A 27,136-nucleotide genomic window follows, 5' to 3' on the forward strand; every position below is an offset into this window, starting at 1 on the left:
ACATGCATATATATATATACATACATACATACACACATATACACACACACACAGATATATGGATATTTTGGGCAAATGTACAAATTGCCTCTTTTTCACTTAAAATTAATTTATTATAATTTATTCAGATTACATCCTGATTGGTATCCCCTCTCTTGTATCTTCCCATTTTCACCCTCCCTCTCTCTTCCACCCTATTCCCCTCCCCTAGACCTCAGACAGAAGGGGACCTCCTCTTCCACCACCATATGACCACAACCTATCAGATCTCACCTGGGTAGCCTGCTTCCCCTTCCTCTGTGTGCCACTGGGCCTCCCCATCAAGGGGAAGTGATCCAATTGGGGGCACCAGAGTTCATGTCAGAGGCAGTCTCCACTCCCCCGCAACAACTGTGGATAATGAGTTGTCCATTGGCTAGATCTGAACAGGGGTCTAGGTTTACTGCATGCATTGTCCTTGGGTGGTGCCACATTTTGTGCATGGCCCCCTGGATCCAGATTTGCCAACCTTGATGTTCTTCTTGTGGGGCTCCTGAACCCTCTGGGATCTTCCATTTCCTCATTATTCCATACCACTCTCCATGTTCCACCCATAGTCCAGCAGCAAGTCCCAACAACTGTTCCAGTGCTCCACTGGGTGGAGTCTTTCAGAGGACATCTTTGTTGGGATAGTATCTACTTATATGTGAGTATATACCATGTATGTATTTCTGCATCTGGGTTACCTCATTCAGGATTGTTTTTTCTAGTTCCATCCATTTGCCTGCAAATTTCCAGATTTCCCTGTTTTTAATAGTTGAATAATATTCAATTGTATAAATATACCATAGTTTCTTTATTCATTCTTTGCTTGAGAGACATCTAGGTTGTTTCCCAACTCTGGATATTATGAATAAACCTGCTATGAACATAGTTGAGCAAATATCTTTGTTGTATGGGGGAGAATCTTTTGGATATATGGCCAGGAGTGGTATAATGAACATATCTTTAAGTAGCCCTATTCCCAAGTTTCTGAGAAAAACAACATATTGATTTCCACAGTAGTTGTGCAAATTTGCACCCCCACCAGTAATGAAGAAGTGTTCCTCTTTCTCCACATCTTCACCTGTGTATGCCTGCCCCAGCCCTCCGGGGTTCGACTAACGCTCAGGAGGAGAATTTTCCTGTATAGGGACAGAACACTAGACATGCAGAAGGGGGAAAGTCTGCATTCTGATCCAATCTCATTTATTGAAAATTTTCACAGAGTTTATATAGGCACAGAGGCATGGGTATTTGTGTAAGCAAGGGTTGCTATGGATACGATACGTAACTCTGGAATGCTCCAGCAGGTATCTACCTTTACAGCTGCTATAATTGCAGAGAGAGAAATTCCAGGGAAGTTGTGAAGGATCTGGTTAGTCAGGAAAAAGCTCCCGGAACTGCTGCTCACAGGCAGCTGGCCTTTAATCTTATCTTATCAGTAGTCTTACCAGAAAAGAGGTAGCTCAGGGGTCTAGAATGACCAGCCCCCACAATAAACCACAACAGGTATCTAGCTGCCAACCTACAACAAGGTCAGCTGGTTTCTGGTGATGGTCAGACTGCTGGAGAAATAGGAACCTAGGCTCTGACAAGATGGCTGAACATTGGCCATGTAGCCCGTCCCCTACATATGCCTTCAGTTGAATTTTTGATCTTAGCCATTCTGGTAGGTATAAGATGGAATCTCAGAGTTGTTTTGATTTGCATTTTCCTGATAACTAAGGATGTTGAGCATTTGTTTAGGTGTTTCTTGCTCATTTGATATTCGTCTGTTGAGAATTCTCTGTTTAGCTCTGTACCCCATATTTAATTAGGTTATTTAGCTTGGTGGTGTTTAATTTCTCGAGTTTTATCTACATCATCAGGATGTCTCCAATCAGCAACCAGAAGTCCAGCAAATAGCAAACAGCAGCAGCAGCAACAACAGCAGCAGGAACAAAAAGCAACCAGCAGCAACTGTAGGGCTAACAGCAGCTACCTTGTTCCTTAGGGCTTTGGTATTATATACCCTTTGGAGATTCCCCAGAATTCCAAACATAAGTTATCCTCAGCTAGCAAAATCATGCTCCTGTCAGAGCATAATACAAATCATAGTCAGCTTCTGTGGACAATCTGAAGCCGCCCCATATCCCACACTTGGGATTAAATCAAAAACATATTCCAATAACATTTCTGTGTTTTAAAAGAAATTAAAAAAAATTTCCTACAAATAACATGATGTGTTCAGACAAATGACTGGAACTAGAAACCATCATCCTGGGGTTACCCAGACCCCGAAAGTCAAACATGGTGGATATTAGCCATAAAGTACAAGATAACCATGCTACAATTCATAGACCTAAAGAAGCTAAGTAACATGGAGGGTCCAAGAGATGATGCTTAAATCTCATTGAGAAGGGAAAATACAATAGACATGGGTGGGGTGGATGGAGGGAGAGAGCTGGGTGGGGATGGAGGTGGAGAGGGGAACAGGAGGACAGTGGAAGAAAGAACGGGTAGAGAGAACTGGAATTGGTGGTGGGGGCATCTCTGGAAGGAGTTAGTAACCAAGGACAATGGACATTCCCAGGAATCTATGAGGGTGACTCTAACTGAGCCTCCTTGTAATAGGGGATATGGAGCCTGAACCAGCCATCTCCTGTAACCAGGAAAGATTCTGATAGAGGAATGGGGAAACCAACCCACCCACAAAAACTTTGACCTATGATTTTTCCTTCTTACAAGATGTGTGGGGATAAAGATGGAGTGGAAATTGAGGGAATGGCCAACTAATGAATTGGCCAACTTGAGGCCCACCCCATGAAAGAAAGCCTACACCTAATACTATCTATGATATTCTGTTATACTTGCAAACAGGAGCCAACTATAACTGTCATCTGAAAGACTTCACCCAGAAGCTGACAGAAACAGATGCAGAGCCCATAGCCAAACATTAGGCAGAACTCGGAGAAGCCTGGGCCCATAGGGGCTCACAGAGACTGAACCACCAGCCAGAGAGCATGCATTGAAAGGATTTAGGCTCTTTGTGTATATATATATATATACACATAACAGGTATATCGCTTGGTCTTCATGTGGGACCCTTTGGAGCATGAGCAGGCACTATCTCTGACATTGTTGCCCACATTTGAATCACTTTCCCCAAGTGGATTGCCTTGTCTAGTCTCACTAAGACAAGATGTGCCTAGTCCTACTGCAATTTGGTATGGCAAGGCAAGTTGATATCCATGGGAAGCCTCCCTTTCTCTGAGGAGAAAGGGATTGAGGGGTTTGGGGAGGGGGAGAGGAGTGGAGTGGAGAGGAAGGGAGAGGAAGCTGTGATTAGGATGTAAAGTAAATAAATAAACTTATAAATGAAAAATAAGCAAACAAAAATATAGAGTAGGTCTTAAAAACAAAGATGGATGATGAAAACCATTCCTGAAAAAGAGGTTTCTGAAAGTACTCATCAGTGGCTCTTGCTGCCAATCCTGATAATTTTCATATGGGACCCCACTAGGAAAAAGAACAGAACTGATTCCTGAAAGTTGTTTCTGCTTTCTACATACATTCTGAAGTGTACCCTCATGTACACTCACACACACACACACACACACACACACACACACACACACACACACACACACACGCATACCCAAGTAAGTGTAATAAAAATTTATAAAGCCTGGTGTGGTGGCTCATGCCTTTAATCCCAGCACTCAGGAGGCAGAGGCAGGTAGATTGCTGTGAGTTCGAGGTCAGCCTGGTTTACAAAGCAAGCCTAGGACAGTCAAGGCTACACAAAGAAACCCTGTCTCGAAAACCAAAAAAAAAAAAAAAAAAAAAGGATGAAAGCATGTCTTTGCATTTTAAAATTGAAATAAAATTGCCTGTAGAATGTACATGTTTATCAATGAATGATTTTTCCCATACGTCTTATTATATAGTCCTGCCTATTCTGAAACTCAATATGTAGACCAAGCTGGCCTCAAACTCACAAAGATCTACCTTCTTTTACCTTCTGAGAGCTGGGATTAAAAGCATGCTATCATTCTAGGAGAAGTTATGAATTGTAAATAAACAATAAAAACTGCTAACTAAATATTCAAGAAGAGCAAAGTCAAGTACAGTGGTTCCTCCTGCCCAACCAGGCTGTGTTCCAAGACTGTGAACGGGTTCCTGAAGCTATGGATTTTATTAAAACATATGTATTGTGTTAATTTCCCTGAGCATGCATGCTACCATAAACTTTAAGTAATAAATTAGGCACAGTAAAAAAAATTAACAATAACAATAATGAAATAAAACAATTGCAGCAATATACTGTAATAAAAGTTACACAGGGTGATAGCTCCCACACTATATTATGACAGAGGATCTACAAACAGATAGATACAAAGACTTGTGGGCTGGTAGTTCATAAAGCATGGATTCACTGGACAAGGAATGATTTGCATAGAAAGAAGACAGAATGATGGTACGAGATCCCATCACATTTCTCAGAATGACACGCAATTTAAAACTTATGGGTCATCTGTTTCTGGAACCGTTTATTTACTGTTCTAGGTTGACTATGCCTAATTAAAACTATAGTGAGCAAAACTGCTAATAATGGAAACTACTTAATACTAAATAAATTATGTACTAAACAGTTTCCTATGCTAAGATGTTTTCACTCCACATGAATAAAAAATAAAGTGTCACCATGTTGCTGACGAAGAGCCTGTGGAATATCTACATTCTCAACTTGTGACATTGAGAAATCAGCATCCTTTGCTGTGAACACCGTTACTCATTTCAGAATTGTTCAAAATTGGATTTATTTTTGTTCTTGTTTTGTTTTGAAACCTGGTTTCTTGTAGCCCAGGTTAGCCTCAAACTCACCATGTAACTGAAGATGACCTTTAAGTTCTGACCCTTCATCCACCAGCAGAGCTATGCTTATAGACATTTACCACCATATGTGGTACAGTGCATTTACCCAAAACATCATGCATGTTAAACAAGCACTCTAGCAACTGAGGTACGTCAAGAATTTCAGTGTTATCACTTGTCTTCTTTCCTCCCAATTTTTTTAGAGTAAACATGTGTGTGTGTGTGTGTGTGTGTGTGTGTGTGTGTGTGTGTGTGTGTGTGTGTCTGTGTGTGTCTGTGTGTATTTCTCAACTCAATAAAAACCACGGATATATAAGGAAAAGCAACACCACTGTTCTATTTTACCTATAGGGTTGATGGAAATTATAATCTGCCAGGACAAATGTTGATGAGGAGGATTATGGGATTAAAATCTGGTTTTTAAAAAAAAAACTTAAAATGGATGACTGTGGATAAGACATGCTTATCCTCTTCCAGAACATAAGCTTTATGTGGGAAGACATTGCATAAATTTTATCATTTAGGCTATAGCTTCAAAAGCGGTTATCCCTAGGTGTGCCGCATGGGGAGCACCGGCAGGGCAATGCATTGAAGAAGCAAACAGGCTTCTCATACAGACACTGTCCTCATCCCAGTAGGAAGCAGTAGTTGGCAGAACCAGAGCTGTCAAGAATCTCCAGTTCTGATTTACTGCAGAAAGAAATGACTAATAGAACTGTAATCCTTTTAGCTGAATATTGTTTTAGAATCTCCTCATTTTAAAACTTTTCATATATTTATTTATTTACTTATGTAGTGTGTGTGTGTGTGTGTGTGTGTGTGTGTGTGTGTGTGTGTGTGTGTGTGTGCATTTGTGGATGTCAGCCAAGTGGAATCTTGTGGCTATTGCTTCTCTCCTTCCACCATAAGGTCCCGGGATCAGGTTATCAAGCTTTTTTTTTTTTTGTCCTCCCTGTTCCCATGTTCTAATCAATAGCTTGAGCCATCGATTAGATGGCTTCAAGGATCCTAGCTTCAGGTACAGGTGTGCTCCCTTGGGACCATTGCTTACTTGGGGCTGAAGCACCAGTGTTTTTCTCATAATCATGGAGTCTGCATAGAGTTGGGATATTTTTTACACACACTTGCACACTACAAGCCTGAATGCTTGGATATACTCAGGGACTCCAGGCAGAAGCTTCAAGTCCTCTTCTGACTTACAGGTTATCAAGCTTAACTGCAGGTGCTCCTATTCCTGTGCCATTTTGCTGGCCCGGGGTCTAATCTTTCTCACAGCGAGTTTAACCTACCATGATCAAAATGAACTTGGGAAATTCTTTGGCCAGATCTAGCAGCTCAGCCCTAAAAACATCCATACAAGTAACATTACACAGGCTGGGCCTGCTCTAGTTAGGAATATATTTGTGTTTACTTACATATATATGTATGCAATACCAACTAATGAAAGAACACACCACAGACTTGAAGAAGACTGAGGAGGAGTATGTGGGAGGGTTTTTTGAGGAAAGAGAGGGAAGGCAGAAATGTTGTAACGATAATTTCAAATTTTAAAAAGTTTAAATAGAGGTGAAGAGAAACAGACAAAACAATTTCAATAATATATTTTTTGTTAGTCTAATGTGTCAAAAAGATTATGGGGGTGGTAAGTTTTTTTTTTAATTTAAGCAAAATTTGATTTTTTTCTATTGTCTTTAAAATTCGGTTTTTATGTCACATGAAATATGTCAATTTACACTAGTCATGATGTTTTAACTTCTCAGGAGCCACACTAGGCCAATGACTCTAGTGATTAGCTCCGACCTAGGAGACATGTATACTTATGGATGACAAGACAAGAGTCCACAGGAATAGTGGGTGTAAAAATGAGGCCTTCCCTTCACCTTCTTTTTCTTAGTTCATTGAGTTAGTGGGGACTTTGACCAAGATGACACTCGGACATTATGGTAGCACTGGAGAAATTCTTCCCCTACGAAACAAATGCCAGAGATCAAAAAGATTCTCATAGCCCGGATTTTATCAGAGATCTAACAGACTGACCACAATATACAACTAAGTTCCTACAGAGTGTCATATTGCAATGGTTACTGATATTTTTAAAATTCAGATTATTCAAAATACTTTTTGACTTGGTAGTCAAAAACTGATAGGTAATTTAAAAATCATGTCAGTATGCAAATTAACATATTTTCCTAATATCACAAATTATAAACTAACCAATTAAATTTTCTTTCTAATTGACTGCAGAGAACACTCACTATATATATTCTTTGGTCCCCAAGACACTGACAGTGATGTTAAGTCTATTATTTTATATACACCAAGAGTTCTATCCTTTCAAAAGAAAAATTATTGCAGGAATTTTCCTGAGTCACTCTTGAGATTTCTGGAAAAGTTTCCCATTTCATAAATGTTGCCTCTAGGCTTCTACTGCTCTTCCTCATTCAGTGTGTTCCTGATGAGACTCCTTAGAGAAATAAGAACCAGGAAACAATGACTGAGTTCCAAAAATAAAGCTTTTACTAGCAGGAGTAGGAAAGTGCCTTATTATGAGGAAGGACATAGCTAAGCACTTGAGAATTACTTAAATGAATCCAGAAAGTGCTCCAAAGGTCATGACGGGTCTAGCTACTCACAGTGTCCAGTGTCCTAAGTGACTTCCGATTACATGCCCCTGCAATGTTATTTAAATGTAAACTCTAAATCAGGTTTTCCTAAAGTATCTCAAAGTGAAAACTTGAAGGTTTGGAAAACAATGAAAACAACCAACCATTGCATCTAAACAAACATATTGGAACAATCGATGATTGTATATGAAACTTGGATGTGGAACTAGTCCCCTCGTTATAAACAGCCAAAGAAAAAGAGAAATAATTGCACAAGAAAGGAATGCAACCAGACAGCAAGCCTGAGTGTAGTATTAGTGTGATAGGAACCATCCCCAGGCCCTGCTGATTAGTAGATGAAGTAAATCATGGAGGCACCAACCATGGCAGGGCATTTGGCACAGAATTTGGATCACTGCCTACGGTGGTTTGAAGAGGTATGGCCTCCATAGACACACGTGTTTGAATGCTTGGCCCACGGGGAGTGGTTCTATTAGGAGGTGTGTCTTGTTAGAGTTGGTGCGGCCCTTTTGGAGGAAGTGTGCCACTGGGGAGGCAGGCTGTGAGGTCTTATGTATGCTCAAGCCACACCAGTGTGGCACACAGTATCCTTGCTGCCTGAGGATCAAGATGTGGAACTCTTAGCTCCATGTCTGCCTGGATGGTGCTAGGCTTCCCATCATGATGATAATGAACTAAACAAACCTCTGAAACCGTATGCCAGACCCAATTAAATGTTTTCCTTTATAAGAGTTGCTTTGGTCTTGGTGTCTTTTCACAGCAATAAAAGCCTGACTAAGACACAAACTGCATTGTCCTAACTCAGGAAATTAGGCGGCTAGGTGGCCCAGAGGATACAAGATGAGACTTAGATAAAAGATTGCATGCATATCCCGCATCCCTGACCCTCACCTGCAGCATCTGGGAGACTGGGTAGCAAAGCACCCTATTCCCACTTGTTCCAGATGTGCCAAAAGTTTTCAAAGTTGTGAAATTTTACTTTGCCTTCAGCACACTTTAAACCCCAGCTGATAATTTCAGGAGCTACTTATTTTGTTCCACATGTGTGCTATAATGTGAAAAACCCCAACCAGTCTTCTTCACAAGTAGGAAGTAGGAAGATGGTGCTGGGGACTGCTGGTGGTGCTAGCCTTTCCGTGAGCTCAGGCTCAAGGATTTGTGTGGGGGCGGGGTGGGAGGAAGGGAGGGGTGTGTTCCATCAGAATCTAAGTTTGCATAGACAGGAAACAAAAGTGAACATTGCTTCAAATTGAATCCCAGAACAATAGGTTCCCATTTTTTATTTCTTGTTTTTCAATCTTCTAGGCAGTCAGAAAATGAAATATTGCTTTAGTGGGTATACATTTAAATGACATTGTAGGGAGCAAGTAATTTGAATCTAAAACCTTCTAAATTACCTGCCCATTAGCAAAAAATAAGATTATGTACTTTTCAAACTATTTAATTGAAAGTGCTAAAAAAAAGAACCCTTTCGTAAATATTTATATGCAGAGATTTCAGCTAATTTACTCCAATATGAGTATTCTGTCATAGGAAGAAATGGGCAGTAATAAAACTAATAGGTATTAGTAATAAGTACCCTTCATTTACATCAATACAGATGCATGTGGTAGCCTACACTGACTAATATGTAACAAGTAATCTCAAATTTAAGGAAAATGACCCATTATTTTTTTCCTTGCTAATAGAAATATTTTTAATTTAACCCTCACTGAAAAATTTTAGACTTGCAGGGAAGTTTTAAGAATAAGACACCATTGTCTTATTCTTAGTATATTGTTAGTATATTATTTGCCCAACTTCATCAATGTTTTGTTTACTTTTAAGTGCAAGTGTGTGTGTGTGTGTGTGTGTGTGTGTGTGTGTGTGTGTGTGTGTGTGTGTTGTCTTAGCCAGGGTTGTACTGCTGTTAAGAGACAGCACGACCACAGCCACTCTTACAGAGCTTTCACTGGGGCTGGGTCACAGGTTCAGAAGCTTCCTGGTGGGAAGCATAGTGGCATGCAATCAGACATGGTGCTGGAGAAGCAGCTGAGAGTGCTACACCCAGAACCTTGGGCAACAGAAAAAGAGAGAGCCACTGGGCCTGGCTTGGGCTTCTGAAACCTTAAAAGTCCACCCCGTGACACACTTCCTTCAATAAGGCCACACCTACCCCAAGGCAATACCTCCCCCTAATTCTGCTAAGGAGTGCCATTCTCTAATGACTAAACATTCAACTACATGAGCTTATTAGGGCTATTTTTATTCAAAATGCCATATATGTCTACTTAAATGTGAAAAGGCTGGCTTGGGTACAGGGGAACCAAGCTCTGGCTTTCTGGGAGAGCACCATCTGCTCTGAACCACTGAGAATGGAAATCAATGTAGTGCAGCTACATTCAGTAGCACTGGTCATTTGATTTACAGCAATTTCCCCACATTTCTCTTGTGATGACCTTCAAAATGTTTTTAAAACAACAATTTGATGAGAGATTAAATTTAATTATTATAGCCTCCTCTTCATCTACCTCAATTTATAATAGTTCAGCAGCTATTTATTTTGTTTATTTTTCTAAACAATTTTGATAAGAAATTGCAAATATTAGCTGTAAATATATCCACATGTATATCTAAATAGAAAAACATTCATATTCATGTATACAGTGAACTTTAAAAAGGCACCACCCTTGGGCCTGCAGAGATGTCTCAAGCCTGAGGAATTCAGTTTAGACCAAGTACCCACATAGAAAAGCCAGGTGTGGTATTGCACATATGTAATCTCTGCACTCTGGAGAGCAAGACTAGACTAGAAGCTACTGTGTCAAGAGTTCCTGGACCACAAATTCTGTGTTTAAAGGTAATAATAAATTGATACACAAAAGTCTTTCCATCCTATTACTATTTATTGCTTTAAAGCAATTTCTTTCCAATAAAATTTTAACTTCAGCCAGAGTAATCTGAATTCCAGAATTTTCCAATGGGGCATCTAATTGAAGACAATGAAATGCATAAGAGAGCCTATGAGTCAGGAAGGAATTCTCTCAGTTGCATTTTTGCAGATTACCCAAATTCCTCCTAAGCAACTGCCTAGAAGACATTACTAAAATAAAATTACAGTTTTCAAATGAACTTAAGGACAATAAAGGATATAAAGATGATGAGTTGGTGCAAGTTTGGAACAAATTAAAATCTTACTGATCCTCACTGAATTTTTTTTTTAACCATTGTGAATGAGTTTGTTTATCCCAAAGAGAGAGTACTCAGACGGAGCGGTTGATGGACTTCAGGGAACATAAGATAGCATGTCACATGTGTAGTGGCAGGACAGCACCACAGAGGACAGCTGTGTCATCTCATTAAGTAAATATCTGGGCAGTTTTTTGTTTGTTTGTTTTTTAATTTTCTTCTAGCAGAAATTCTATGAGAATACAGAAGCAAACAATTAAAATTAGAATTCTGCTCTGTGTGCCTGTGTATTACCAGTGACAGTTTTATGCCTGTACTTAATAAAAAGCATGGCCATTTAAAAATAACTACTTTTCTGAAAAAAAAAACAAGGCAAAAAAAAATCAGCATGTCAAGAAATACAAATTAAAATGACTCTGAGATTCCATCTTACACCCATCAGAATGGCTAAGATCAAAAATTCAAGTGACAACACATGCTGGCAAGGATGTGGAGAAAGAGAAACACCCCTTCATTGCTGGTGGGAATGCAAATTTGTACAACCACTCTGGAAATCTATCTGGTGCTTTCTCAGAAAACTGGGAATAGGGCTTCCTCAAGACCCAGCTATTTCACTCCTTGGAATATATCCAGAAAATGCTCCACCACACAACAAGGACATATACTCAACCATGTTCATAACAGCCTTATTCATAATAACCCGAACCTGGAAACAGCCTAAATGTTCCTCAGTTGAAAAATGGATAAAGAAACTGTGGTACATTTACATATGGAATACTACTCAATTATTAAAAACAAGGAATTCCCAAAATTTGTGGACAAATGGATGGAACTAGAAATGATCATAATGAGTGAGTTAACCCAGAAGCAGGAAGACTCACATGGTATATACTCACTTATAATTGGACACTAGCCCAAAAGGCTTGTCTCATGAAAGTCTTCACTTACCAGGAGATTGGGATGGATGTGAGGACGTCCTACTGGAACTCTAGGTAAGAGAAATGGGGAAATAGAAGGACCCAGAGAGTCCTAAAAACCTACAAGAAGAACATCATGATCGGTGGATCTAGACCCATGAAGGTCAGCTCAAACTATTGCACTATCCAAGGACAATACATGCAGTAAACATCAAATCCCTATTCTGATCTAGCCAATGGACAGGACATTCTCCACAGTTATGTGGTGAGTGGGGACTGACTGTGACATGAACTCTGGTGGCTCATATTTGACCACCTCCCCTTGCTGGGGAGGCCTGGTGGCACTCAAAGAAAGAATAAGCAGGCTACCAAGTGGGGAAGGAGGTCTCCCTCAGTCATAGACCTAGGGGAGGGGAATAGGGTGAAAGTGGGAGGGAGGGATTAACAGGAGGATACAAGTGATGGGAAACAATTGAGTAGTAATCTGAATAAATTAATTAAATAAAAAAATCAGCATACCCTCAAAGACATGAAAATAATTAAATACAATTTACTCACTTTGAGCCACATGCCTTTCTATACCTTGCAAAATGAGTTCTGAGCTGCATTTTGAAATTTTCTACATTATTACATGACCATCTTTCCATGGCTAAAAAAAAAGAACAATCCATTATTTCACATATGTTTAAAACACAATTATTATCTTCTCTGCGATAAACAGGATTTTTAAAATATTACAACTCAAAATAATTGTGGTTTTATAATATCATTTATTTCTTACTTTTCTTATGCTCTATTTTGTAAAGATAGAAATTTGTTAATCTTAATTCTAATAGTATATTGATTTTGGAGAAAACCTTCTTATAACATGATACTTCAATTAGTTCATTTCAAATGTAAATAAAGATATTATTTGAAACTATAATATGGTATGAAACCTAAAGTACATTTCAGAGAGTAAAGAAACATTAAACTATTAAGTGGACAGAATTCTTTATACAAATGGAATAAATTAAGAGATTAAATTTCCACCAGTATGGTCATATACATTAAGTGCAAACAGATAAGTGTGATCTGTCAGTGTCAGAAAACAAATAAAACAAAAATGTATCCCTAGCTTGAGTCATTATCTCAACCCACACACCTGCCAAAAAACTGGTCATTGCTGTGTGAACGGAGATGGAAGCTAGGTGTTCACGCCTCATTTCTGATGACTTACCTTATTCATCCACCACAAAAGATTTTCTAAAGCTATGCTAAAATTATTTCCCATGGAGAAGGAGACATTCACTGAGCTCGGTACCCCTCGCTCCTCAAAATAGCATTGGAAGTTACACTTTCTAAAAGAGGAATTCGTTATTTGGAAAAATGATTTAAGATAATTTTCAACAGCTAATATCCCAACTAGTGATTTGGTAAATTGATGCAAATGATAAACTATAAAATGTCTCTCTTGTTAGTTATTCAGAGGAAGTTGATGCCAGATGATTCAGAAGCAGGCTTCCATGCTGTACAGCCCAAAGGCACGAAGTGGCTGGGATTATTAATAAGTGGAAATTCATCTTATTTAGCTCCATAGTCATTTATGATGATAATGGGACATAAACAGGAGCACTACAAGGAATTAAACAGTTTTAATCACAATCCAACCACAGTAGGTCACATCTGTTGTCCTGTTAGTGAAAGAACAGCTTTTCGAAAACTGCAATTATGGGGCTAGTAAGACGAGCCAGTTGTAAAGGTATTTGTTGCGCAAGGCTGGCAACCTGAATTTGATGCCTAGAAGCCATGTAAAGGTGGAAGCAGAAAAATTATATACACAAAGTTGTCCTCTGACCTACACACACACACACATTGGCCCATGTACACGCACACACATACACACACACACACACACACACACACACACACACACACACACACACACACACACACACACGAGAAGATTCGAAGGACATTTCAATTGCAATTATGGTGCTGGAGAGATGCCCCAGTACTTAAGAGAGCTCTCTGCATAGTTATTAGGGTTGGAGGTCAGGTCTCAAAGCTCATGTAACAAACTGGATGGCCTGCAGATGCCTGTAATGCTGCTCTGGAGGGGCTCCAAAAAAGGGAAATCAGTGAAGCCCATTAGTATCAACCTAGCCAAGAAAACAGAGTCCTAGGTTCAGGGAGAGATCCAGCCTCAAAGGCATGTGCAGAGAATAATAGAGGACACTGAATGCCCTCTTCTGACCCCCCACTCATACATACATGTCTCATACATATGTGTATACATTCCCAAGCATGTGTACGTGCACACACAGTAATTAATAAATCATTAAAAGTAAATTTTTATTTTTAATTTAATTTTTACTAGAAATAGAATCTTCTCTGATAAAATACATCCCAACCACAGTTTTTTTTTCTCCCTCCATTTCTTCCAGCTCCCAGTCACACCTCCCTTACCCCTGGGTCCATTCTTCCTCCATCTTGCTTCAGAAAAAAGTGGGCCTCAAAGAGACACAAACCAAACACTAAGAAACGAAGTACAGTAAGACAAGCCCTCACGCTGAGGCTGAACAAGGCAACCCATCAGGAGGAAAAGTGTCCCAAGAGCAGGCAAAAGAGTGCCCCAGATGTCTGCTTCTACAGTTAAGAGTCCCACAAAAATACCACAGCCACAACATATAAGCAGAGGAGCCCATACAGACCCTGCCCACTGTCTATAGTCTTTGTGAGCCCCTATGCATCCTGCTCAGCTGCTTAAGTGGGCCATGTTTTCCTGCTGCCCACCATCCACTCTGACTCCTAAATCTTTCTGCTCCTTCTGCCCCTTTCTCCAATCTGTAAGAATACTCCATGGAGACCTCTCTCTCTCTCTCTCTCTCTCTCTCTCTCTCTCTCTCTCTCTCTCTCTCTCTCTCTCTCTCTGTGTGTGTGTGTGTGTGTGTGTGTGTGTGCTGTTGTTGTTATTTTTATGTTTTGTTTGATTTATTTTATTTATTTTTTGGTTATTTTTCTTTTCTTTTCTTCTTTTTCTTGTTTTGTTTTGTTGGTGGTGGTGGTGGGTGGGTGGTTGGTTGGTTTTGGGTTTTTAAGACAAGGTTTCTCTGTGTAGGTCTGGCTGTCCTGGAACTTGCTCTCTATAAACCAGGCTAGTCTCTAACTCACAGTGACTTGCCTGCATCCTGACAAGCAGGAGACTGTTTGTGGGATCCACAGGAGGCATTGAGGGGGACAAGGGAGGCTGTAGCTGATGTTCTGTTGCAGCCTTAGGAGCCTGAGGGATTGTGTCTTCTGGGGCAACACAGAGAGCAAGATAATATTTTGTTTTGTTTATTCACTTTACATACTGGTTATATCCCATGCCTCCTCTCCTCCCAGCCCCCCACCCTCTCTTCTCCCTTTTCCCTCCCCTATTCCTCAAAAAAGGGGAGCCCCCTTTTCCCTTCTAACCCAGATCAACTCACATCAGGGTTGAGTGTGTCCTCTTCCCTGAGACCTACTCATGACACTACTAAGGATATTTTTCAATATAAGAAAAAAGAAGATTATTGAATCTACTCCTCAACTTAAGGCCTTAATTGTTACTCACAAGGTTATTCTTAATTCATTGGTATAGAATTTTGTATATGATGCAAAATAAGTTTAATTTTGATACATTGGTATAGGATTCAAATTTAAGATTCTTCTTCACACACACACACATACAGACACACACACACACTATATATATATATATAAAATACTATAAGGTATTGTACCCATACAACTCAAGTAGAATACAAAGTTTACTTCTAATACTTTGAAAGTTGTATTGCAGGCTGTTTAGGATAAGTAAGTTATACAAGTTAATTGTTAGTTGATCAAATCATGGCCCTGTCAATTATAGTCTATTTATATTACAAGATCATAATACGAGATTTAACAGATATATATGATACTATAGATAGATAACGAAAAATAGTTAGATAAGGTCTTCAAAAACCTCAGAGATCTATAGAAAATGGCACTTAAATATGTTTGTATTATTTTAAGGATTCTTTGACAATAAGACAGGTTAACTCGGGCAATACCCAGCCTACCTCAAAGAAGATGGTGAACACCAAAGAACCTTCTTATGGAGATGGCTTTGAATGTGGCAAACAAGCCACTAGGCAAAATGTCCTTGTTTAGGCTACAGACAGAATTTTGCCTAAAAATAGGCAAGCTTGGATGCAGGTGGAATCAAGGGCCAAACTGTACTAATACAGGGTAAGCAAGTCTTCAATAGTTCCTGTCTCACAAATATGTCTGTCAGATATACTGTGGCAGAAGGCTAAAGATGATGCTCCAATGTTACAGAAAGTTTGTGATGGCTGTTCAGTCAGCACACTGTCTATGTCATTTTTTTTTTCACTTTGGAAGCTGCTGAGCTGCACTTCCTATTTACTCAGGTAATTAATTTTATTCCTTCTTAAGTCTTTGATGGGGTTGAAGACTATATAGTTTAGTTTTACAATTAAGCTTATTTGCTTAGGAGTTAAGATGTTCTTATGTCTAGATAGATGTTTTAAGTTGATAGAGATGAGATATGATAGATATTGATTTACATTCATAATTTTAGACTCACCAAGATAGGAAAGATGTTTTCCTCAAGGTTGCCAAATACAAATAGCCAAAACACTATTAATGTAACATTTATATGATTCCTGAGTGTTTTGTGGTTCTTCTTGTTTTATGTAGTTTATTATATATGTGTGTGCAATAATATAGATAAGTATGTAAAAAAGATAATGCTAGTTAGCAGACACATCAAAAAAGTGGTGGTGGGGATACTTTTCTCTGCTTGCAGACAGGTTCCTAGCAGAGTTGTCCTCTGGGAGGCTCCGACAAACAGCACTTCAAAACAGATGCTGAGAGTCACAGCCACAAATTCGGTGATACACAGGGAGTCCTGTGGAAAAGGTAATGTTTTTAAAACTGCCACTTTCCTTAAAAGTGTGAGACAGAAGCTGTTTGCAACTCCCACTTTATCCGAATAATGATGATCATTATTTTGAGTATCCATGCTCTCTTGACTCAGTCTTTTCTCAATAGACTTACTTCTTTTATTCTGCCCAACACTTACATAATCAAAAATAGCAATAGACACAAGGTTAAAATCTATATACTCAAATCCATTTTTCTATCTGAACCATCCAGGCTATGTGTTAGAGCAGTCTCGACTAATTAAAACATTCTTAAACCTTATGATTTTGTTATGACACCTGTTTGCTCCATGTGAGAAATGTTCTCCTTGCATCCTGTTCCATTGATCTCCCTTCCAATCACTGTTACTCCCTCCTCACCTCACTCATTAAATAAGACCTTATTTCCCTGGTTACACACATCCTTCATTACCTATTTGATAATGACTCAGTTTGTTTTAGTAAAATTCAATATCAGGTTCCATGTTCTAGCAATGTTTAAAAATTTGGAAAGAAAACGAAACATATATTTTTCTCTCTGTATTTTTAGAATCCAGCTATCTTTGCTCCTCTCTTACGTAGGCATGCCATCTATACTAGTTTGCTGGAAACAGCTGTCTGCCCAGTTAGTATTCTGTACCAATAGCATGCACTGCTCTCCACATGAGGTAGCTTTTCCTTCTACCCCCACTGCCTTTGGGCAGATGAGATGCTTGGCATTCAAAGGAGTGGAGAACCACGTAGTGAGTATGAAGGACTGAGCGTCCCTAGAGTTTAAACACAGCTTCATTAAAATGTTCGAGCTTTTCTGCGAAAAATAAGAATCCTTTGTGAGAAGTTTAGAAATCTCTGAATTATCTCAGTACTTCCAATAATGAGTAATTCAGATATCCATGTAATATACATTTCTAAATCTTCCACAGTGGGATCCCAAATGAAGAACTCAGCCAAAGTACATAAGGTGTACATAGGTCTGTCCTTCCAGATGGTGAAAAAGGTGATGCCATTCAGTCTCTAGTAAATTCCATGCATCACCACATAAGATAACTAAGTATTCAGGGGACATTCAGTGTAGCCTGTAGGGAAGCTCTGTGCCATTGGGCACTCCTGTGCCTGTTGGCTTTTGTTCTTTCTCCAGGCAAAGATATATTTTCTAGGCACAAAACAAAATGCTTCTATATACAGTATTTCATTTTATATCATAAGATGTTAATTTTACATCTGCAAACATTAATTTTTATGTACAGATGGACATATTAAAGCTAAGAGAGTATATGCATTATTTAAAGTCCCAAAACCATTAAACTGCTAACCTTAACTTGGCATTAAGTTTCCTGACTCAAAGTTCCATCAGAAATTAATTGCCTATTCTTTTTATATCCCACCTGTGGTGGCTGGTTGTGTGTGTCAATTTGACACAAGCTAGAATCATCAGAGAAGGTGTCTCAGTTGAGTAAATATATCCATGGTCCAGCTGTAAGGCATTTTCCCAATGAATCATCAATGAGGGACAGCCTAGCCCATTGTGGGTGATGCCATGCCTGGGCTAGTGGTTTGGGGTTCTAGAAAAAATTAGGCTGAGAGAGGAATGTGAGGCAAACTAGTAAAAAGCACCCCTCCATGGCTTCTGCATTCGCTTCAGCCTCCAGGATCCTGACCTGTTTGAGTTCCTGTCCTGACTTCCTTCAATAATAAACAGGAATACAGAAGTATAAGCCAAATTAACACTTTTCTTCTCCAACTTGCTTTTTTTGGTCATCTGTTTCATTGCATCTGTTGGAACCCTAACTAAGACATTACCCATCCACCCCTTTGCAAAATGTCTATTTGCATAAATCCCTTCTCACCGAGTCATTCCTGAATTATCAGCATAAGAAATGACCATTAAATGTATGAACAATACTACAACTAGTTACACATTCTAGGCTGAGTTCTGAGTACTTAACATACCTTAGTGGATGAAGAAATTGCTCATTTCATGGAATTCACATTATAGTTCACAAACATTTATATCATAGAGCGTGATACAAGTTTATAAGAAATTAGAGAATGCTAGTGTAAAAAAGAAATGCAGCCATTAGTGTGGTGATCAGAGAAAGCTTCCTTGAGATGGTGGCATCTAGTTAGATGTTGGAGTGAAGGGATGAACCAATTAGATACCCTGGAAGAGCATCAATGGTAGAAGAAGCAACTTAGAAGCACTAACACGATTGGAACAGTTGAGAAAACCAAGGAAACCCATGTGAGTAGACTTCTATGGAGAAAATAAAGAGTGTAGGCAATGACGTCGTTCAGAGGCAGCAGATTGGCAGTTTGGGAAGAGCATGGTAGGAAGGGGACAATGTATGCGCAATGAGGAAGACAAGATAGACAAAAGCCAGTTGTCAGCTCACTGTCTCCTTTTTTATTTCCCCCCCAAAGAAAGTGTTCTCTCCTCTGTGATTAACTTAATCTAGATAATCTGGTATAGGCATGCTCAAAGGCAAACCTAATGTAGGTAATCCCTCCAAGCATGCCCAGAGACTTGCCTCCTCAGCAAGGCAAGGAAATAAGATGCCCCATTGTTTCTTTTTTTAATTAATTAAAATTAATATTTTATTTTATTAATTATTTAACATATTCACATATTTCACTTACAATGTATTTTGATCATATTTGCCCATAATATTCCTACAAATTTATTTTAGATTCACTCTTTACCACCAAACCCATTCCCAACTTCATTCTGTCTCTTTAAAATAACCTACGCTGTCCAATTTGTGCTAAGGCTATCTTCTGAATGGTGGATATTGCTACAGAAGCAGCAAGAAGTCTGACATTTCCAGATCAGAGGCTGTTTCCACTGAAAGCTTTTCTTTTGCCAAAGGCCCTGAGCCAAATCTTCACATTTCTTTTCTCTCTGTTACATCAATTAACAGTACTTGAAAATGCAATTCCACTCAATATTCTTGAAATGGAAACCCAGGAAAAATGCCTTTCTTTTTCAAAGGGAATTTACTGAAGAGCTGTGCCTGCTATCAGTGTTGATGGCCCTCTGGGTCTCTGAGCAGCAGAAACACTCACAGAAGAATGGTGTCTTAAAGCCCAAGTATATCTACCTATTCGGATCACTAGTTGAGAAGAAATATTCTCACTCTATGTATTAAAAATCAAATCACCTGCAATAGTCCAAGTGTTCTCTTAAGGAAAAAGTTTCCTTTTCATTCTTTATCATTTTAAAGTCAATGGTACATGTTGACTTAAAAATATTCAATGTGATGTTATGGAAAAGCTTTAAGTAAGAAATGTACTTCTAAATTAGCAATATTTTGGGTAAATTTTTCAAGAACTGTGACCTGTTTACCTTCATAGTTCCAACCTTCTATCAACCTAACACACCCCTACCTAGACTCAGCAGATGCCCCAGGTTCCAGGCCCTGCCTTCTTCTGGTCTAATGGTGTTTACAGAGAACTCAAGACATAATACGATCTCCCTTCATCCCCTATTGACCCACCTCTGTTATTGAGATAAGTAATCAAAACAATGCATTAACTTTTTTTTTCCTAGAACCAGTTCTCCTACCTCTATCTGGTTCTTATTTCCAGTCCGATGAACCGTTCCTCCAGAGACAATCTGATCTTTCTCTAATGCCACTCACAGGCATCTTTCTACAGAACTCAGTGTCATCTTACTGTCAGTCCCTCCAATGCCTCCTTACCTCAGAATAGTGTGAAATTTGCCCTTTTCCTACCATACCTTTCCCAAACTGCAAACCAGTCCCCCTTTGAGTGACGTCATTGCCTACACGCTTTATTTTCTCCATAGCAGCCTACCCTTGGTACCCTTGGTTTTCTAAACTATTCCAATCATGTTAGTGCTTCTAAGTTGTTTCTTCTACCATAGGAAGGTATGCATATTTTAACTACAGTTTCTGTATTCTGTAGCCTAGAAGAAACTCCATAGATTATTTGTAGCCAAAGGGGATGTCAGAGACAGAGACACTAGAAACAAACTCTGAGGTGTGCATCACTGGTTTCCAGTATGAAGTTTAGTTTCCAGCATGCACTGGAAGGAAGAGAGCAGATTGTAGTTCCTTCCTTCCACTATGTGGGCCCAGGAGATCCATCTTGGGTTTCCAGACTTTCAGCAAGTGCTTGTCCCACCAAGATAGCTCACTAGCTCTTTTACCACCATATCTAAAAGTTGCATAGAGAAAAATCATCTCTATTTCACACTATAAGGTCTTACTGTATTGTGCTAACTATTTACAGATAATAAGATTATAACATTGTCAAAATTAGGACACAAATGAGATCTGCTTTGAGCCAATATGAATGTTAATTTTGAGACATATATTAAGATGTTCACATTTTAATAATTTAATTAAGTATTGTCTATATATATAATGACCATTGGCCTGAAAGAACAAAGATAAGGAAGAAAGGACAGCAAAAACAAAGGATTTCCACAATTCTTGGAGGATGTACTGTACCCACAGGGGTAAAAGTTAATAGTTGGGGGTACAGAGTTCACTATTACAGTACTTTGCGGCCTGCCATAGTAAGAATAGTGACTCGCCAAGGAAGTCCATCCATGCAGCATCAGAAGTTGTAGGCCTTTTATGTTACACAATAAGGTTGCTCATTAATTGAATTTTAGAAGGAAGGTTACCTTGGATTAAATAATTATGCTCACTGTAATCACAAAGACCAGTAACTGTTAAAAAAGAAGGTGTGGCTATGGAAGAGAGGCACAAAGAGAGACAACATTTGCTCAGAAGGAATAGGACATTGCAGAAGGGTGGCCCTAGCATCTGGATGCAGAGTCTGACCTGGACTTTCATAAAGAAGTAAGACCCGAAACTGGCATTACATTGTAGTATACAACTTTTATGTCTGATTACATTATAGTACAGTGAGTTCCTGTACTACTATAGCATGACAATTTTGCATTTAAACTACTATGTTTGGGGTAATTTGTTATACCAATGAAAGAAAACCAATTCATTTTTATAAAGGTATGACCTATTATATATTATATTATATCAACATTAATACTTATATATAATATATTGCTTTATTGTATTTTAAATTCTATTTATGTATTAAAATAAAATAAGTATATATTTATATAACATATAAGTAGGCTATCTACAGGATTGAAAAAGACTCAAGTCAAACAGGATTGTATCAACTAGAAAAAGTCAATTTATAAAAACTTTTCAGTTGGGCCATACGATAATGTTAAGTTGAAAACCATGGCACTAAGAGGAAGCAGTTACTTTACTCCACTCATTTATGCCCTGAAATGGCATGGGATAGATTGGATCTTAAGTATCCTGCAAAGGGCGTTATACTAAAGGCTTGGTCTCCAGGGTGATGGTTAAGATTGGTTGCAAGGTTAAAAGGGTTTAGAATTGCTAAGGAGGCAAACCTCTGGGCATGTTTGGAGGGATTACCTACATTAGGTTTGCCTTTGAGCATGCCTATAACAGATTATCCAGATTAAGTGAATCACACAGGGGAGAGCCCTCTACTTGGGGGAAATACAAAAGGAGACAGTGAGCTGAGAACTGGCTTCCATCTATCCTGTCTTCCTGATTGCGTACCCACTGTGACCATCTGCTTCATGCCTCTGTTGCCTTCGCCAGCCACAGTAGATAGACTTCGCCTTGAAATATTAGCTGAAAGAAGAAGCTCTTTCTTCCTTCCATAGGTCGCCCTGTACAGGATTTATGTGGTGGCAACAAGGACAGTAGTGTTAACATGTCCACTATGGTGCTCCTGGAGGGGATGAGCTCTTTCAGAGGTGACACCTAATAGGAAGGAGCTGGCTCACAGGGGGGTGGGTCCAGCCTGCTTCCCTTTTGTTTCACAGTGTTCTCCCACCATGATGTGCCATCTCTTTACACACTCAGGATGTGAAAATTAATCGTGGATTGAATGTTCTAAAACCAGGAGCCAAAAGAAGAGACCTTTGACCTTTAGACTTTGTTTATCCCAGCCATTTCTCATCGTGACAGAAAGCTGACTAACACAGAGAAATGCCATCTCTGCTAGGATGACCTAATTCTAAAGAGAGAGTCGGCTGCTTGTCCTGGAGCAATCTAAAATTTAGCAACTCAGAAATTTTCCCAAGTATAAAGAGCTAGGGAAATTTCACAGAGAACATGTCCATGGAAACTAAGCAGAACCTGTGATATCTATGAAACAGCAATCTGATCATCTCTCATGTAAAGAATGCTCATGAAATTACATGTGCACTTGTGTGAAAAAATGTGAATATTGGAGGGCAAAATGCCAATAATCAATTCTCATTCTCTTTTTGTTTATTTCTGTTGCTGTTGTTGTTAGTTACAATTTTCACACAAGAGTCACACACTAAGAAAGGTTCTGGTATCATAAGCCAATATTTGGTACTTGAATAGGAATCAAAATCTCTCTAAAATTGTTTTGGTTTGTTTTTTTATATGATTCAGTTGGACCTGTGTTTTAAAATTGTAATTATAAAATTAATGTATTTTATTTTTTTATTTATTATTACAAAATTTATGTTATAAGTGATTTCTTGTTAGAACTCGTCTTTAGAGAGCAAGGATTATAAAAGCATCCCTAGTGGTATTTTTTTTTCTTCATTGTACATTTGTGTCAGTATTTGGTAAAAATTCTTCATTCATATTTGATTTTTGTACTGTACTTTTAAATCAGAACATATTTGCAAACATATTTGGAGGCTTTACAAATTTCCAGGGATTTTCCCCCCTCAATTCTTGCATCATCAAGTTTTTCCTTTTCAGATTAGCTACTGGGTAGATATCATTGACTCTTTTTTTACATCGGTTATTTAATAGTTGAATTTTACCATATTTTCATCAGTCAATGATTTGGTTCATAATTAAAAAACTTCACCAACCTTTTCTTCAAAACCATAAGTCTTGTACTTTTTATTTTTTTTCCTTTTTTAAAAATTTTTTCCCTTTATTAATTTATTCTTGTTACATCTCAAAGGTTATCCCATCCCTTGTATCCTCCCATTCTTCCCTCCCTCCTCTTTTCCCCTTATTCCCCTCCCCTATGACTGTTCCTGAGGGGGATTACCTCTCCCTGTATAAGCCCATAGGGTATCAAGTCTCTTCTTGGTAACCTGCTGTCTTTCCTCTGAGTGCCACCAGGTCTTCCCCTCCAGGGGACATGGTCAAAGGTGAGGCACCAGAGTATGTGAGAAAGTCATATCACACTCTCCACTCTACTGTGGAGAATGTTCTGTCCATTGGCTAGATCTGGGTAGGGGTTTAAGGTTTACAGCCTGTATTGTCCTTGGCTGGTGCCTTAGTTTGAGCGGGACCCCTGGGCCAAAATCTGCCTATCATAATGTTCTACTTGTAGGCTTCTAGGACCCGCTGGATCCTTCTACTTTGCCATTCTCCCATGCTTCTCTCATCTAGAGTCCCAATAGAATGTCCTCCCCTCTGTCTCAGTTTCCTGGTAAGTGAAGGCTTTCGTGGGACATGCCCCTTGGGCTAATATGCAGATATAAGTGAGTATATACCATTTGAGTCTTTCTGCTTCTGGGTTAACTCACTCATTATGATCATTTCTAGCTCAATCCATTTATCCACAAATTTTGGGAATTCCTTGTTTTTAATAGCTGAGTAGTATTCCATAGTGTATATGTACCACAGTTTCTTTATCCATTCTTCTACTGATGGACACTTAGGCTGTCACAGCAGAGTCTTGTACTTTTTAGAGTAAGATTTCTAATTTCATTTTATAACTGATATGCCTTGAAATAATTGGATGGTGAATAGTTAGGCAAACAAAACATTTGAGAGAGTGCTAATTTTATAACTGCTTTGCTTATTAGTTATTAGTATTTTAATGGCTTCTTCCTCTACATGATCACTGGTTAGGAACCAAAAAAAAAAAAAATCACTCCATGTTTTGTTTTTGTTTTTGTTTTTTTTCTCCTTGTGACAGAAAGAAGAGATTATGCCATGCCCTTATCCAATCTCAGAGCTACACATGCCCTTCTGGAAAGTGGATGGTGGAAAGCTGACCTGCACCATCAATAATTTCCACAGCCAATGAATAGACAGCTTTGTCTCCAGTGCGGCTAGAACATCTGTCCTGACAGGCTAAAATCATTATCACTCTAACCTGAAAAACATGGCTGTGAGATGAGGAACACAGAAGCAAGAGATGAAATGTCTCTCTGCAGATATAACTCGTGAGTTTCCTGGGACTTTGGAGAAGTGCCCTAGCTCTCCTGAGTCTACACCTCCTTGGCAATAAACAGGAAATTTAGCATCTTTTTTTACACATACAAAACACGCCTGCCTAAATGATTAAAAACTGAAGGCTTACTTTGATTCTTTCCTATAATTTCTGGTCAGCACTAGTGATCTTGATAAATAAGAAAAATAAGATCTCTATGATAATGTGACACAGAATATCATCAGCAACGGACTTGGCAAAGCTCACTTTTAAATAAACACGAAGAAATATGTGTTCTAATACACAGAAGATAGGAATGTATTCTTTGGAAAGAGGATAGAGTTGATATTATATACTAAAATGTTAAGAATGGACTTCATTAGTGATTCTATATTCCTAGTAATTATATCCTGTAAGCTTTTATGTATATATGGGTGTAGACTCACTTATCATATACATATATATATATGGAAATTTTTATCTGAAATTATAAAAATTTATAAAAGATTTTATTTAAAAAGTATTTTAAAATTATAAAAATTATAAAAATCTGAAATTATAAAAATTATTTTAAAAAAACTATCACACTATATCTGCCTTGGTCCTACTATCTGGATGTTTGAGGGATAAGAAATCCTAATTAACTTTGCAAGCTGCCACAATCCAATTGCTGTCAAATTATATGAGAGTTAAGATACCCCCGGTACAGGGAATATATGAAAACGTGTATTTAGAGATTATGAAAGTATTGTATTAATAAAGCCAGAGTCCCTCTTCCTAGCTCTTGCATTAGTGCCGCATGTCTCGGTGTCCCCATAGTCCTTGATGTCTGGTTCTGTTGGTTGCATAACAGACACCAATGTTTCTAGAACAAGTTTGTCTTAATAAAAAAGCAATCTCCCATTGGGGAGAGATTAGTACTAGGAATCACCTAGACGGGTGAGAAAACTGTCGTATCCTTCTCTCCCTCATTTATTTGTTTAGGGGACATTCTTTGACTATAGAGAATAAGGAGAAAGCTTATGAGTATTTTTTTTAAACTTTTATTTGATTTTTCTCAATAGAAGAAAAGACATAGTGAACCTGGATACTGGAGTTTATTACCCTGCAATTGTTTATGGCTTTTGCTGCACCAAACGCCAGTACCTGAAATGCCTCTCAATATATTTTAAAGATGACTTTACTTAGGTGACAGCTTATATAACTTTTATTTCTGAATTGGTCTTGCTGACAGTCTGAAAAATACTGTTATTTAAATAGGGCTCCTTAGTTTTATTACGGTTTTGATGCACTGAACACGTCGTAGGGAAGAACTAGGCTGCATCAAGCATGAAGGCCATGAACCCACTGTTCTCTTGCTTTTGAAGGGCCTGGGGGTGGGGGAGACAGAGATACATAAGCATATATCTCTATGTGCCAGGATGTTTGAAGTATGCTAAGCTACGAGTAGGTAACCATAATTCAGAGCTCTAATAATATACCATTTCATAATTACTGGGCTGGATAATTTGAGAGGCAAAATTTTGTAAAAGGATACAGAATTAGAAGCCTCAGACAATACCAATGAGGCTGTGTCCATTTTGGAAAGGTTTGATAGTTTGTTGAAATTCTCAGCATAGAAACCTGTATACGTACATGGCTCATTCTCCTCCTCCAGGAATGAAAACGCATTTCCACACAAATCTATAGAGCATTGCTTACAAAAGATGAAGGGAGTGGAGTTTTGGCATGGCTTGTCCCCTCCCAATCTAAAATCTGACTGCCACCTTGGCAAGTGTTGTGAGGGGCTCTTTAAAGGGTCAGACGTGGAGGGAGGAGGTTGCCCCTCCCCCGTCAGGGTGTCTGCCCTCCCGGACTTAGTTTAATGTCTGCAAAGGTGGGTGTATTATGCTGTTGTAACTACCAGCACCACACTGTTTAACTTTCCAGCGTCCAGAATTATGAGTTAAATAAACTTCTTTCCTTTATAATTTAGTAAGACTCAGATATCGTGCCATAGGATCAGATAACACAAGAGAAGAAGACAATGTAAGTTTCCCATCATTTGGTTATCTCTGTAACAGAAAACTATTCACCCAGAAATAGGATGGAAAGGCAAGAGATGGAGAATTTATACACAGAGAAAAGTAGTTCAGTGGTTTCCTGCAGAGGAATGTTCAGGGGAGGGGCAAATGATTGTTAATTAGAACAGGATTTCTCTTTGGGGTGTGGGACTGTTTTACATTTGACTGTGGTACGATGAATACACAAGTCTCTAAAAACGTTACATGCTGAATTTACAGTTTAAATTAATTTTATGCTAAGTTAATAATAGCACAATCATACCCATATTTTTTTAACGGGACTACCTATGTGCAAATGCTGCCAGCAGGGAGTTCTGACTGGGTCATTAGGACATCTGAACCAACAGAAGTGTCCAAAGAGC

The sequence above is a fragment of the Acomys minous genome (assembly GCF_964271855.1).
Source record: "Acomys minous genome assembly, chromosome: 5".
Classification (NCBI taxonomy): domain Eukaryota; kingdom Metazoa; phylum Chordata; class Mammalia; order Rodentia; family Muridae; genus Acomys; species Acomys minous.